Source organism: Leucoraja erinacea, chromosome 1, assembly GCF_028641065.1.
Source record: "Leucoraja erinacea ecotype New England chromosome 1, Leri_hhj_1, whole genome shotgun sequence".
Taxonomy (NCBI): domain Eukaryota; kingdom Metazoa; phylum Chordata; class Chondrichthyes; order Rajiformes; family Rajidae; genus Leucoraja; species Leucoraja erinaceus.
Window position 1 is genome coordinate 54879967 of NC_073377.1, and position 15309 is coordinate 54895275.

Below are 15309 nucleotides of genomic sequence, written 5' to 3' on the forward strand. Positions count from 1 at the left end.
ACCTACTAGAGGAGGGGCAGTGCTGGACCTCCTGTTAGGAAATGAGATTGGACAGGTGGTGGAGGTATGCGTTGGGGAGCACTTCGGGTCCAGTGATCACAATACCATTAGTTTCAATATAACTATGGAGAGGGTCAGAACTGGACCTAGGGTTGAGATTATTGATTGGAGAAAGGCTAACTTTGATGCGATGCGAGATGATTTAAAAGGAGTGAACTGGGACATTTTGTTTTATGGGAAAGATGTAGAAGAGAAATGGAGGACATTTAAAGGGGAAATTTTAAGAGTACAGAATCTTTATGTTCCTGTTCGGTTCAAAGGAAACAGTAAAAATTGGAAAGAGCCCTGGTTTTCAAGGGAAATTGGACATCTTGTTCGGAAAAAGAGGGAGATCTACAATAATTATAGGCAGCATGAAGTAAATGAGGTGCTTGAGGAGTATAAGGAATGTAAAAAGAATCTTAAGAAAGCAATTAGAAAAGCTAAAAGAAGATATGAGGTTGCTTTGGCAAGTAAGGTGAAAGTAAATCCAAAGGGTTTCTACAGCTATATTAATAGCAAAAGGAAAACGAGGGATAAAATTGGTCCATTGGAGAGACAGAGTGGACAGTTATCTGCAGAGCCAAAAGAGATGGGGGAGATATTGAACATTTTTTTTTCTTCGGTATTCACCAAGGAGAAGGATATTGAATTATGTGAGGTAAGGGAAACTAGTAGAGTAGCTATGGATACGATGAGGTTCAAAGTAAAAGAAGTACTGACACTTTTGAAAAATATAAAAGTGGATAAGTCTCCAGGTCCTGACAGGATATTCCCTAGGACATTGAGGGAAGTTAGTGTAGAAATAGCCGGGGCTATGACAGAAATATTTCAAATGTCATTAGAAACGGGAATAGTCCCCGAGGATTGGCGTACTGCGCATGTTGTTCCATTGTTTAAAAAGGGTTCTAAGAGTAAACCTAGCAATTATAGACCTGTTAGTTTGACTTCAGTGGTGGGCAAATTAATGGAAAAGATACTTAGAGACAATATATATAAGCATCTAGATAAACAGGGTCTGATTAGGAACAGTCAACATGGATTTGTGCCTGGAAGGTCATGTTTGACTAATCTTCTTGAATTTTTTGAAGAGGTTACTAGGGAAATTGACGAGGGTAAAGCAGTGGATGTTGTCTATATGGACTTTAGTAAGGCCTTTGACAAGGTTCCTCATGGAAGGTTGGTTAAGAAGGTTCAACTGTTGGGTATAAATGCAGGAATAGCAAGATGGATTCAACAGTGGCTGAATGGGAGAAGCCAGAGGGTAATGGTGGATGGTTGTTTATCGGGTTGGAGGCAGGTGACTAGTGGGGTGCCTCAGGGATCTGTGTTGGGTCCTTTGTTGTTTGTCATGTACATCAATGATCTGGATGAAGGTGTGGTAAATTGGATTAGTAAGTATGCAGATGATACCAAGATAGGGGGTGTTGTGGATAATGAAGAGGATTTCCAAAGTCTACAGAGTGATTTAGGCCATTTGGAAAAATGGGCTGAAAGATGGCAGATGGAGTTTAATGCTGATAAATGTGAGGTACTACACCTTGGCAGGACAAATCAAAATAGGACGTGGTAAATGGTAGGGAATTGAAGAATACAGTTGAACAGAGGGATCTGGGTATAACCGTGCATAGTTCCTTGAAGGTGGAATCTCATATAGATAGGGTGGTAAAGAAAGCTTTTGGTATGCTAGCCTTTATAAATCAGAGCATTGAGTATAGAAGCTGGGATGTAATGTTAAAATTGCACAAGGCATTGGTGAGGCCAAATCTGGAGTATGGTGTACAATTTTGGTCGCCAAATTATAGGAAGGATGTCAACAAAATAGAGAGAGTACAGAGGAGATTTACTAGAATGTTGCCTGGGTTTCAGCAACTAAGTTACAGAGAAAGGTTGAACAAGTTAGGGCTTTATTCTTTGGAGTGCAGAAGGTTAAGGGGGGACCTGATAGAGGTCTTTAAAATGATGAGAGGGATAGACAGAGTTGATGTGGACAAGCTTTTCCCTTTGAGAATAGGGAAGATTCAAACAAGAGGACATGACTTCAGAATTAAGGGACAGAAGTTTAGGGGTAATATGAGGGGGAACTTCTTTACGCAGAGAGTGGTGGCGGTGTGGAATGAGCTCCCAGTGGAAGTGGTGGAGGCAGGTTCATTGGTATCATTTAAAAATAAATTGGATAGGCATATGGATGAGAAGCGAATGGAGGGTTATGGTACGAGTGCAGGCAGGTGGGACTAAGGGGGAAAAAAATTTGTTCGGCATGGACTTGTAGGGCCGAGATGGCCTGTTTCCGTGCTGTAATTGTTATATGGTTATATGGTTATTAATTCCCGCAGCTTTCGGGACCTGTTTTAGCCACCTTGATATGGTTTGGCTGGTTACCCGTCCAAAAGGTTTCCTGTGGCTGACCCATAAGGCTTGCTCACTCCCTCTGAGTTCATGGGTTGTGTCTACATAGTTCTGGAGATGGGTCACAACACATAGCCTAGGTTCTGGTGGGTAGGCCCGGAAAATAATCGGTGAGTTGGGCATACCTGGCCTACTTTGTTTTACTAGATCTGGCATGACAAACGTGATGCAGTCTGGGGTAGTTACCATGTTGTCCAGTCGTAGCTTGTGTAACGACTGGACCCTTTGAGCAGATACGAGCGCCATGAGCATAAGTGTTTTAAGAGTAGATTCCTCTAGACTGAGGGATCCCGCTGGTGGCCATCCTCTGAGATGTGATAATACGACACTAATATCCCATACATGGGTATATCTGGGTGTTGGGGGTTTGTTGTTGTAAATACCCTTGAGGAGCTTTATCACTAGCGGATGGGACCCTATGCTCTGGTGTCCTGTTGGTCTAAGGTAAGCAGACAGGGCGCTTCGTGCTGCATTCACGGCACTGTAGCTCATCTTCTGATCATGGTATAAGTGGGCCAGGAACTCCACCACGTCGGTGATTGAGGCTTTGTCATACGTTGTCCCTGCGTCCAAGCAGTATTTTTCCCATTTCTTGACGTACGTCAGGTACTGCTTCTTTGTTGAATCCCGCAGGGCTGCCGACATGGTGGCGATTGTTCGTTCTGATAGCCCCAGTCCCTGGTAAGGTCTGGTTAGAACCTACAAACCAGGAGTTTAATATTTTGATGGCATGGGTGACTCATGCCGGATACTGGGTGAGTCAGCAGTTGTGGGTCGCTATGGAAGACCATTGGTGACTCGACCACCATGTCGTGAAGGACTGGGAACCATGGTTGGGTAGGCCAGTCGGGTACGACCAAAATTCCAGAAGCAGAGTCAGTCTGAATTTTCCGGAGTACCCGACTGATGAGGCAGAAGGGAGGGAAAGCATAGAAGAAGAAATTTCCCCTATCCAGCGTGAAGGCATCTACCGCTGCTGCCTCGGGATCTGGTTCCCAAGCCACATACATGGGTAACTGGTGATTCAATCTAGATGCAAACAAATCGATTTCTGGCGTTCCATATTGCTTGATAATCTCCGCAAAAATTTTTGGATCTATCATCCATTCGATGTTATCATTGAATTTTCGTGACCTGGTGTCTGCCACTGTGTTTAGCTTACCTGGTAGATAGGCAGCTGATAACCAAATATGTCTCTTGACACACCATAGCCAGATTGCATTAGCCAATTTGTCGCATGATAATGATTTTATGCCACCCATGTGGTTAACGTAAGCCACCACCGTTGTATTGTCGATCTGTAACCTAACATGCACGTGCTGCATTTTAGATGCATATGCTTTTAGCCCATAGTAGGCGGCCAGCATTTCCAAATAGTTTATGCCCAGTGAGTGTAGTAGCGATGACTCTGAATTAGTCCATCTGCCACCTGTGCTGGATATAGAGTTAGTTGCTCCCCAGCCTAAAGCACTGGCATCTGTTCTGATAACTAAGTTAGGATTAGTGATGACAATGGGACTGAAACTGTGCCAAACATTGTCTGACCACCACTGTAGTTCTGATATAGCTTCAGTGGGTAAATACATTTTTCGGTCATAATGACCCCAACATTGATGTAGTGCATGTACCTTTGCTCTTTGAAGATTTTGATAGTGCAAAGGTCCGAATTGTGTAGCTGGAATTGCTGCTACAATAATTCCAATTACTCTGGCAACTTGACGGATTGTTGGTCGTTTGTTGACTATTAAATTGTTGCATGATTGTGCTAATGCAACCTTTTTATCCCTTGGCAGAGTAACAGTCATATGGATTGAATCAATAGTGAAGCCTAAATAGTCCATGTTAGTTAATGGCTTCAATTTTGATTTATCTGGGTGTAGGACAAACCCCAACGTTTCAAGGAGCTGTTTAGTAGCTGAAACTGCTGCCACAGCTAATTCCTTGGTTCTTCCCAATATGAGAATATCGTCCAGATATGCCATGACTATATGTTTTTGTTCTCTTAGTATTTTCATGGCTACTTTTAGAATTTTGGTAAATAATCTGGGGGCTGAGGTTAGGCCATTGGGCAATGCTTTATACTGCCATAGTTGCCCCATCCAGATAAATTTCAGGTATCTATAATGATCCTTATGTATGGGTACTAAATAGTAAGCATCTTTGATATCTATGCTTGCCATGAAGTATCCTTTTGAGATCAGTTGTCTGGCAGTGACAAATGTCTCCATTTTGAAGTGTATACACTCAACAGATTTATTTAGTGATGTTAGATCAATGATGATGCGACATCCACCATCTTTTTTGGTTTTGGTAAATATGTTTGATACAAATTCCAATGGCTCATGTCTGGTCTTTTCAATGACTCCTTTTGACATGAGCCTTTCTAGTTCAGCTTGTCCTTCCCGTTTTTCTTTCTCAGAGGGAAGAAATACCCTTTGGGGTATATGCTGAACCGGCGGTATTATGCCTGTTTTAAATTCAATTTTGTATCCACTAATACTGTTGAGTATGTATTTGTTGTTAGTGACAGTACCCCAAACTTTTTTGAACAAGTGTAGTCGCCCTCCTGTTAGTAGAGCACCCTTGTTCAGCGTATGTTGACAGGAACCAGACCCACCTACCTCCAAGTTCATTCTCATTTTTGGGGTCGTCTTCTTTTGTAGGCGTGGTTCTGTGGTACTGTTAACGGTGCTGTCATAGGGCGGCGTATCTTCCCACGGCTCCGCTCTGGGCCCCTGTCTAAAAAAGAACTTTGGGGGTAATGTGAAGCGGTCGCCAGGCTTTCACCAGTCCTTGTTCGATATTTGCTGGTGGATGCCGAGGGGTGCTGCCAACTGGGTGTTTTAGTCCTGCTCGGTCCTGGGCCTGCCCTCATGAGGCCCACAGGTTTGGCTGCCTCTTCCAGTTCTTTTAGCCTTTTGGTTAGGTCGGCCCCAAACAGCAGTGCCTCTTTTTATGGCGCAGGGGCTTTACATAGCCCCGCATATTTGGGGTTGAGGGCAGGTCTGATGTTCTCCCGCCTCAGATTGTTCATCTCATACTGGGTGTTGCACATAAGTGCCAGTATGTCCTGTTGACAGGTGGTGAGGTCGGTGTTTTCAGTGGACCGAGCAAAGGCGGTGATGGCCGCTGTGTGGAGCTTTAAGATGCGCTGCATCTTCAGTTCTTGGCTACGGATATGTTGTCCGAGCTGGCTCCAAATTTGGCCATTTACTGTTTTGACCCGCAGCGCCTCGCAGTTTTCAGGTGCTGTGTAGGTTTCAAGTGCCTCTTGAATCACCTTTTCCTGCAGGGCTTTGTTCGAGAGTCTGTTTATGCTTGCTGCCATCCTTGGTTCCAGCATTCTCCCTGCCCTTGGAGGTGCCGCATAGCGGTCAACAACACCCAGCAGCTCTTCGTGCTCCTGCTCCCCTGGCATGCTAGTGCAGTCGTCCGCCTGCCCATGGGTTAAGCCAGCCCAGCCCTGGCCTCCCTTGCTAACCTCGAATAAAGAGGGAGCAGAGGGGTGTGGTGACAGTTTAGAGGAGGCATAAGCCCGTCCTCCGTAGGGATGCTTCTCTCGCATCTCCTGATCGAGCATCTGCTCGAGGAGCTGTCTCATGCAGCTCAGGCGGCTGTCTCTCCGCTTCCTAGGGGGAGACTCATCCCGTTCCTCCGATGAATCGGAGACCACCGGCCGATCCGTTTTTCGAGTGGACTTCCTCCCTGTGCGTGGTGTAGAAGTCGGCGGCACAGGGAGCGGCTCGGGTTCAGGTGTTGGGGAGCGCTCGGACAGCTGTCCCGCCGCCAATGGCTGCCGCCCAGATATCGAACCCTCCTCGGGGGGAGTCGGGCAGGCAGTTCTTTTTGCTAGTCGCTTTCTGGTAGCCATGCTAGCGACTGCTTTCTCCAATACAACGAAAAACACACTTACCTGAAGGTCTTGTTTTATCCTGCAGCTGGAGAGCCTGACTCCAGCTGCCGCCGCTGTTGCGCTGCTGGCGTAATGCCGCGCCTGCGCACTGGGTGGGTTCTTCACGTAGTCACTCACGTGACTCCGAAGTAAAATTAATATTAAATAGTTGGACTACATTGACGTGATTGATTAGCTATGTGTCTACCCATAAATGTGATTGGAGGAGCTATGTAATATCTAGGGAAAGATTTCTGATGTGCCTATGCAGGGAAAGTTAAACCAAAAAATTCATTTCAAAGCTGGGTAGCGTCCACATTTTTGGCATTGGCTGGAAATATGTAATTGAAGGTAAGTTAGGGCAATCCATCTGGGGTTCCTGCATCTTGTGGAAGTTCTATTGAAAGAGCTGAAGACATGAGTTGATGTTCTTTACCCGACAGTTGAGGTAGCTGTTGCCAAAGCACAATTCAATAATCCACTGGTCTATTAATTTATTCCTGGAACATGGTGAGTCTTCGCAAGTCCAGCATTATTCCCCATCCCAAACTCTTTGGCTTCCCGGGATATTTCAGAAGATAGTTAAATGTCAAGCTCATCTGTGGGTCTGGAGTCACATATGAAACAGACATAAACCATACTGATTGATTTCACTGAATAATCTAAATGAACCTGCTGGATTTTTACATCATCCTCTCTCAGCATCCTGATTCTAGCTACACTCATAGCATTCCAGATGAAATACTGAATATAGCCCTCAAAACAACAGATTTATCGACTGTCTGCTGAAAAATAAGCCTTTGAACAACAAAGATATATTTGAGCATGAAAACTTCAGCCTCTTTATGAATCCTAGAGTGCTCCAAGCTGCCATTGTACATCTGTTCAAAGAAAATATTGATTGTGTACAATACTGTTTTTATTCAAGAAAGGCTGCAGGAATAAGCCAGGTAATTACAGACCTCTGATACGAACATCAGTGGTGGAAAGGTTATTGGAAAATTAATTGTGAGACAGAATTGATTTACATTTGGAAAAGTAGGGATTAATCACAAATAGTCGGCATGACTAAATGAGGGAAAGATCCTGTCCGACAAATAAGCGAGTTCGGTATTCTGAAAAACGCAAGGACACATGGGATTGTCAAAGGTCAAATGCTATAAATAAAAATCGAATGAAGCGCTGTAGATTCAGTGAGTATAGTTTTTTCAATTTATGTATATGTCAGGGAAGATACGAGTGGGAGACCAGGGGTGGGGGCAGGAGACCGTGAGACCGGGGGGGGGGGGGGGGGGGGGGGGAGACTGGCAACTGGCACGCACGAACACAGAACTGCGCCTCATCCGCAGACAGGATCGAACCCGTGTCCCCGTCGTTGCAAGCGCTGCCGAACCGCCATTGGACCGTCCCCGGTCCTCCCCTCCCACTCGAGTATCCCATACGCATACCGGCCCCCAGGCCAGCGGCCAGCGCGAAGAAGCGCCAACTCCAGAGGAACCCACTCCCCGAAGTGCCAGTTCGCTCCCTCAACCGCCACCGCATACAAGATGTACCTTGCATACCACCAGCTTGTGCCCCTGACAATACCTGCTGCCACTTTATCCACAACCCCGAGGAGGAGCGAGGGTCCCGGCCTCGCCTGCCCACAGCGCCAGCCTGGGCTCAGCCTCCTCCGGCCCAGCGCTCGAATGGGCCGTGCAGTGGCCGGCCTTCAGACCCGACCTGGAGTTGGAGCTCGCCCGGACTCTGGGCTTGGGGCTGGGCAAGGGAGGAGGAAGAGGTTGCTGCTGCCGCCAGCACCACCATCACCAACAGCACCAGCAGCTCCAGCGGGCACTCGGCCTGCCCATGGCCGGCTGGAGCCCGTCCGCAGACTCTCTCTCCGACCAGGACGACTCCAGCAGCAGCGGCCCCGAGTCGCCCTTCTTCGAGCAAGGCAGGTGGCTGCCCACCTTCAGCAAGATCTCGGTGTCGGACTGAGGGGAGAGGGTGGAGGTGGAGGGCTGCTGGCCAACCCGGCGGGACAGGCTGAGCTGAGCTGGAGCCACCCCAGACACCTCTGGACAAGGACGGGACACCAGGGAGGGGGACGGGGACAGCCCAGGTGCAACTCAACAGCACCCGCAGTGACGGTGAGCCGTGCCTGACCCCAACCACGGACAAAATGCAAGCCTGCACACAACGCAGCACCACCGTTGCCTAGACTGTTTATAGCTAGTGACCTATGACCTGGGCATGCGTAGTCGGCAAAACCAAACTCGCTTATTAGATCAACAGTTTTCAAAGAGTTTGAATAGCATATCAATAAGGGCAGAATGGTTGATGTAATTTAACATCAATAAGACCTTTCACAATATACGATGCAATATGATACTTTATTTGTCCCAGGAGGGAAATTGATCTGTCAACAGTAATAAAACACAAAATACATGAAACATTAAATTAATGTGACGAGTGGAAAGGATTGGGGATGTGCAAAGATTGGGATGGAGGTTGGGGAAGGGAGTCAGTCTACCCCATGACAGAAGGGGGAGGAGTTGTACAGTTTGATAGCCACAGGAAAGAAGGATCTCCTGTGGCATTCTGACATGAATCTTGGGGTAACCAGTCTGTCGCTGAAGGTAGTCCTCAGGTTGACCAGTGTGTCATGGAGGGGGTGAGCTGTATTGTCCAAGATGCTCCACAGTTTGAGGAGCATCCTCCGCATCCTCCCCTCCAAGACCATTCCCATGAATCCAACACCGCCCGCAGGACGGAGCCAGCCTTCCTGATGAGTTTGTTGATCCTGTTGGCGTTTGTGGTCTTCGCCCTTCTGCCCCAGCACACGGCAGCGACGAAGATAGCACTGGCTACCACCGATTGGTAGAACATCTGCAGCATCTTACTGCAGACATTGAAAGAGCAGAGCCTTCTCAAAAATACAGCCAAAATATCCCACAGAGGAGACTTTACCGAGATATTAGAACTTGTGGAATTCAGTGCAAGTTGGTAAATTGAATTCAAAATTTGCTTGGTGATAGGATACACAGAATGATGGCGGTGGGTTATTTTAGTGAGCAGTGCTGCTTCACAGGGATCAGTGCTGGGATCTTATTGTTTGTTACTTACGTCAACAATTTGGTTTTGAATGTACTGTAGGTGGTGTCATTAGGTAGTTTGCAATAACATGGACATTTGTGGTATTGTTGATATTTGAGCTGGTTAAATTGGGCAGAGCAATGGGAGATGACATTTTATCCTGAGACATGTAAGCTATTAGTGAGGGGTTAGTAAGGCTAGGACATACACAATGAATGGCAGTGCCCCAGAAGATATTGGGCATCAGAGGGACTTTACCATGCAAGTTTGAGAATCCCTGAAGTTGGCAGCACAGGTAGTTAATAGAACACTTGGAATACATGTCTTCATGAAGTGTGGTATGGCATATAACAGCAGAGAGGTTTTAGTAAAACATTATAAAATGCTGCTTAGGTCATATCTGGAATAATTCTGGTTGCCACTTTATAGGAAGGAGATAATTGCTCTGGAGTGGGTGCAGAGGATGTTGCCTGAAATGGAATTGTAATTAGAGAATGGATAGGCTGGGTTTGTTTTCTATGATGTGCAGGAGGCTGAGGGGTAAGAGTACCTGGCTGAGGTGTACAAAGTTGAGGATATAGGTACAATTAAACCTTTCCCCATATCAGAGAAGTCTAGAAGTAGAAGTCATAGGTTTAAGGTAAAGGATGGGAGGTATAGACCAGATTTGAGAAATAATGTTTTTCATCCAGAAGGTGGCTGTAATATGAAATTCATTGCCTGAGGGGTTTGTTGGAGAAAAACAACATTTGAAAAGTATCTGTACAAGCACTCAAATCACAAAGCCATAAAAACACTACATGCAGTGTAGAGGAATGTATGGTTAGTATGTATGCATCTTCAAAGGTCAGCATAGGCATGCTGGGCCAAAGGACCTGTTTCCCTGCAATCGTTCACTCCACAAATGTCACTATTAGCAAACTCGTGCCTCACACACACGAGAAAGGTGGGAGGATGCATTAATTCAGTGCATGGCCACCTTTTCCCACAATAATTCAACCTGCGTTTCTGCTTTTAGTGCTTTTAACCATTATTTTTTGGTATCCTTTCAGGGGTAGAGCTCCAACTCCCAGCACTGGCCACACCATGACTTCACGGCACCATTAACCATGAACTATTAAGTGACTCAGCTATCGTTACCGTAAAATTTCATTTTGTAGTAAATTATAGTCATTGTCACACAATGTGGAAACAGGCCCTTCTGCCATTATATAAATATTTACACACATGGATAAATAAAACAGATAAAGTGCAAATGAACTGATAATGGGCTATTAATGTTCAGAGTTTTGTTTGAGTTGAGTTCAATAGCCTGATGGCCGTGGGGAAGAAACTGTTTCTGAAACTGGACATTGCAGTCTTCAGGCTCCTGTACCTTCTACCTGAAGGTAGCGGGGAGATGAGTGTGTGGCCAGGATGGTGTGAGTCCTTGATGATGCTGCCAGCCTTTTTGAAGCAGCGACTGCGATAGATCCCCTCGATGGTAGGGAGGTCAGAGCCGAGGATGGACTGGGCAGTGTTTAATACTTTTTGTAGTCTTGTTCGCTCCTTTTGAAATGAGACACCTCACATAATGTTTATAATTTGTTTGGTTGTTTTGTTGTTTGTCTTTTGCACAAAAGTCCGCGAGCATTGCCACTTTCATTTCACTGCACATCTCGTATGTGTATGTGACAAATAAACTTGACTTGACTTGACGACTTGAAATAATTCTTGTACTTTGCAATAGTACCTACCTCAACTACCTCCTCCAGCAGCTCGTTCCATGCACCCACCATACATTATGTAAAAAGGTTACCCCTCAGGTCTTTCCCCCTCATGATTCCCCTACTCTGGACAAAAATATGACAAATGAAGGCCAATGTGTAGGTATGTTACAAGACTTACCTTTAGCGGCGCTGCAGTTCTGCCACTGGCCATGTGCGCGACTTTGGCGCCTTTGAGAGGGGGGGCGGGATTATAATGCCGTTATCTCCTGCCTGTCGGAATTGATCTTTCTCAGGCTGTTCAGCTGCTGCAGAGAAATCGCTCTGACATCCGTTTTTATGAAGTTTTTTAAAAACATCGCTGGATAATTTAATTGCAGTAGTAAATTAAAATTCGACTTCTAACGCCGTCAACGCCGACAACGGGACGGATCTCCCGTACGGGACAAATAAAGGTATGCTGTTTATTTTACATATAAACTTGCATGTTAGGATTACTTTAATCCAAATTTTACGTTGCAAAAAGGTGATTTAGGACCCATATGAACCGGCAGTGTTTTTCCTGCCGATATGGGGTTTAAATTCACCGCAAACCGCAACATTCCAAACGATCGCGCTCCACAAAATCCCACTCGCAAGATGATTTAAATGGCCATTAATTTACGGGCATTAAACACTAAATTCCTTCAGTTTGGCCTATAAATTCATGACAATGAGATTTAAAAATAATGTTATATTGTGAATTCTTGTGTGAATGTTATTTGGACACTTAGGCTATTTAAAAATGTTAAGAAATGGATAGATGTTTAGATCTAGTAATTGAATTTTGTAATTAGGTACAATTAGGTAACTAACTAATTATATGCTTTACTTTCAGGTCATCCAAGTAAGATTTTTCATATTTGTTTCAGAATGCTTCAATCTACAATAACTGAAAATGTAATTCAGTTCTCTTAATTTTTAAGAAAGTTATGGGGTTTTGACTGTCCTCGATCACAGCTTTTGAGTTAAGTCAATGGAAAAGCAATAGGGAACAAGATGCTAATTTCAGAGTATGAAAATAGCCATAACTTTTTTAATATTGAAGATATGAAACTGAATTAAGTGTCAAATTAAACTAATTTTTATGCTTTATCTGATGGGATAAATTGCAGACTTGATATTTAAAATCACAAAATTTTGTAACATTGCTACAATGTGCCCAAAATCTTTTTGATCACCCTATCTACCTGTGATGCCACTTTCAAGGAACTATGTACCCCCACTCCTAGATCTCTCTGCTCTACAACACTCCCCGGAGCCCTGCCATTCACTGTGTAGAACCTGCCTTGGTTAGACGTCGCAAAATGCAACACCGCACATATCTCTGTATTAAATTCCATGAACCATTCCTCAGCCCACCTGGCCAACCGATCTTCACTATCGCCAATTTCTCCCTTTTTAGTGTAATCTGCAAACTTGCCAATCATGCCTTGTACGTTCTCATCCAAATCATTGATCTGGATGACAAACAGCACTGGGTCAAACATCGATCCCTGAGGCACTCTAGTCTCAGGCTTAAAGTCTGAAAAACAGTATTCCACCATCACCCTCTTCTCCCTCCCATGAAGCCAATTCTCTCTCCATTTAGCTATCTTTCCTTCGACCTAATGCAATCTCACCCTCTCGAGCAGCCTCTTATGCGGAACCTTGCTGAAATCCATATACACGTCTACAGCTCTGCCTTATTCAGCCTTCAAAAAATTAAATCAGATATGTGAGACACAATCTCCCACGAACAAACTTGTGCTTACTATCCCAAAACAGCCCTAGTCCATCTAAACGCATGCATATCTTATCCCTCCGAATATTCACTAGTAACTTTCCGATCACAGATGCTCAATTTACTGGCCTCCTTTATCTGGTTTCACTTTACACCTCCTAGACTTTTCCCTGCAGCCCTTTGTAAAGTAGAGGCACAACGTTTTCCCCTCGCCAGCCTTCCGGCTCCTCGCCCACACTTAATGATGACTCGTAAATCTTAGCCAGTGAACCTACAATTTACTCTCTAGCTTCCCAGTGTCCTCGGATACATCTGATCAGGCCCAGGAGATTTGTCTACCTTCATATGCAACTGTACCTTCAGCACCTCCTTGAACATAATACTGACTGTCCTCAAGACACTACTGTTGACTGCCCCAAGTTCCTGGTTCTCATGATTTTCTCCACAGACAAAACCGGGAAGAAATACTAATTGAGGACCTTACCCATCTCATGTGGCTTCACACAGAGAAGACCGCATTGATCCCTGATGGGCCCCATTGTCTCTCTGGTTAACCTTTTTCCCTTCATGCATTTATAAAATCTCTTGGGATTATCCTTAATATTATCTGCTATTCTTATGCAAGGTCATTTTTCACTTTTCCTATCCCTTTTATTTTCCAATTATTTCCCAGGCACTGATGGAAGATTCATAGCTATCGTCATTTACTATCCTGCAGTCATCTGGCACTTCTCCCGTGGCTAATGAAGAGTGTCTGATAGGTCTCCTATCTTGTCTCCCATAGCTGTTCTTATTACAACTCATCAGGCCCTGGGAATTAATCTACCTCTCTGTCCCAAGACATCTGGCACCTCCTCTTAAATGCTAATGCTGTATTCATTTAAGACCTCGCAAAAATCCCCCTGACTCCATGACTAGATTGCCTCTATGTCCCTGCGGGTACACATTGTTTCCCTGGTCACTCGCTTTCTCTTAACATACTTCAAAAAAAGCATTTCATCTCGCATTCTGTAATCATTATTATATGTTTCTATGGCAACCTTTTGACAGAAGATCGATGTCATTCAGCAATTTTGTGGTTAATGTTAAAGTTTTCCAGCTTCATTTAAAGTTTTTATTATAGTAAATGACACCAACTTTCTCAATACTTATGCAACAGAAGACCACCTTTATAAATAACCCTGCCATTCTTGCCAGCTACAATTTAACCATTTGAAACAGATAAAGAGAATTGGGGATGCATGGGAAAGATCTTCAGAAGCTGGTTTATGCTGTAGAAACAAAATGCTGGAGCAACTCAGTGGGACAGGCAGCGTATATGGAGAGAAGGAATGGGTGATGTTTAGGGTCAAGTCCCTTCTTCAGACAGAGAGTCAGGGGAGAGATATGGGAGGATAAGGTGTGATAACACAGATCAAAGCGGTTGATGATCAAGGAAATGTAGAATGGCACATTGGGGCAGATGGAGTCAGGAGAGGATGTGATGGGATGGGGGAAGGTTGGGATAAAGGCTGGAAGGTGAGAAGTGAAACCAGATAAAGGAGGGATCATGGGTAGGGGGAACCAGAAGAAGGTGGGGATAGGAAGGTACGTCAAAGGAAAATAAATCGAGGTGAGTAGATGTGTGAGTAATGGGCGGATGGTGATGTGAACAAAATGAGAAATTGGTGGACCGGTGAGAGTGGGAAAGAATCATTGAGGCAGGGTTATCTGAAATTTGTGAAATTCAATGTTCAATGTTCATACCATAAGATTAAAAGCGACCCAAGTGGAATAAGATTTGTTGTTCATTGAGTTTGTTATTAGTCTCACATTGGCAGGGAAGAAGGTCGACGTAGAGTGGTAAGTAGGGGAATGGGAAAGGGTGTTGAAATGATAGGCAACAGGAAGTTCAAGATAGCCCAAGTGCAGATGTTTAGCAAAATGGTTGCCTAGTCTGCACGACCAATGCAATAGATGAGATTGGAGATGCATGTGAATCTCTTCCTCATCTGGAAGGAGTATTTAAGGGCCTGGGTGCTGATGAGGGAGCTGGTGTAGGGACAATTGTCAGCCTTGTTTGGCTGCAGGGGAAAGTGCCGGAGGTGGGGTAGATGGGGAAGCATGAGCGGAGCAGGAAATCACAGAGCGAGTGGTCGCTGCAGAAAGCAGAAAGGATGAGAGGGAAAGACATGACTAGAGATAAGAATCTGCTCCTGTTGACTTAAGCTAAATGATTAGCCTCAACTTGTTTGTACAGTTTTTTAACTTTTAATTTTTAATTAATTTACATCCATTGGAATGGTTTTCCTGAAAATCTTCCTGGATATCACGGACTTTTAACTTACAGTGCTGGTGGTGTTGGCAGGAGGTGTTACTGCAGCCCCAGCTTTAGCTTTCTGTCGGTATCTGTCGAGCTATTCACAGCACAGTCTCGGCAAACT